This window comes from Atta colombica, unplaced genomic scaffold, assembly GCF_001594045.1.
Source record: "Atta colombica isolate Treedump-2 unplaced genomic scaffold, Acol1.0 scaffold155, whole genome shotgun sequence".
NCBI lineage: Eukaryota > Metazoa > Arthropoda > Insecta > Hymenoptera > Formicidae > Atta > Atta colombica.
The window spans coordinates 2794400-2795216 of record NW_017259245.1 but is presented as its reverse complement, the minus strand read 5'-3'; the positions used below and the strand labels follow the sequence as shown (position 1 = coordinate 2795216).

General features: G+C 29.3%; 1 protein-coding gene across 1 annotated transcript in view; it reads left to right on the top strand.

The window, feature by feature from the left end:
- The first annotated feature begins 454 nt into the window (after positions 1 to 454).
- LOC108685609 (WAP four-disulfide core domain protein 2-like) overlaps positions 455 to 817 on the top strand; it is a 1807-nt gene continuing 1444 nt past the window's right edge. The window contains exon 1 of the mRNA XM_018190481.1: positions 455 to 471. The gene's annotated coding sequence lies outside the window, so the exon portion shown is untranslated. The remainder of the gene's footprint in view (positions 472 to 817) is intronic.

The window sequence follows — 817 nt, the reverse complement described above, 5'->3', positions numbered from 1 at the left end:
ACTACATTTGCGGTTATGGTTCACCACTGACGCCGATTATTGAAATCACATTCAAAGGCGTAACTATACGCATATTACGAAGAAATAATAATGTCTAAAATAGAAGCAATTCTCTACAGCATATAATCACAAGAAATATTAAATGTAAAAAATGCATCTAATTTTTTAAAAAATCATATCGGAAAAAAATAGAAAGTAAATTGTTCAAAAATAAATAATACTTATTTTAAATTATGGTAATTAATAGAATACGTATATACAGCGTTATAAAGTTACGAGCAGAAATAAATGGTGAGATGTTTAATGTTCGTTATGGAAGGGGAAAGTCGAAGCTGACGACAGCGAGCATATATATCAGAGGTACCATTCTATTGAGTGGCAAAAACGTGAAAGCATTGATCACTTTTGCTATCAGTTATATTCCTCGAGTATAAAAGTACGACATAAATAAATTGCATATATACTTCAAGTGTACGTTTTACGTGAAGAGCGTGGTTTCTCCCGTTCGCATTTCTCTATTAATTCTTATACGTGTATTACGCATTATCATAGAACAGTGAAACGCAAATGTCGAAGATCAGATAAATAAAAGAAGATAAACCAGTATAAGCTCCTAGTGTTGCATTATATATAATCTCCAGATTAATCTACGAACGTGAATTATTTAATATTCTTTCCTTCTGTTTTTCTATAAATTAGTATAAGGAATATATAAAGAAAAAAGGGTAATGAATATTTTACTAATAAGATTAATTATTCTACATTTGTTGAAGTATGAAGATTAAAAAGAGAAACATTACAAAGACGCTATTCTGAA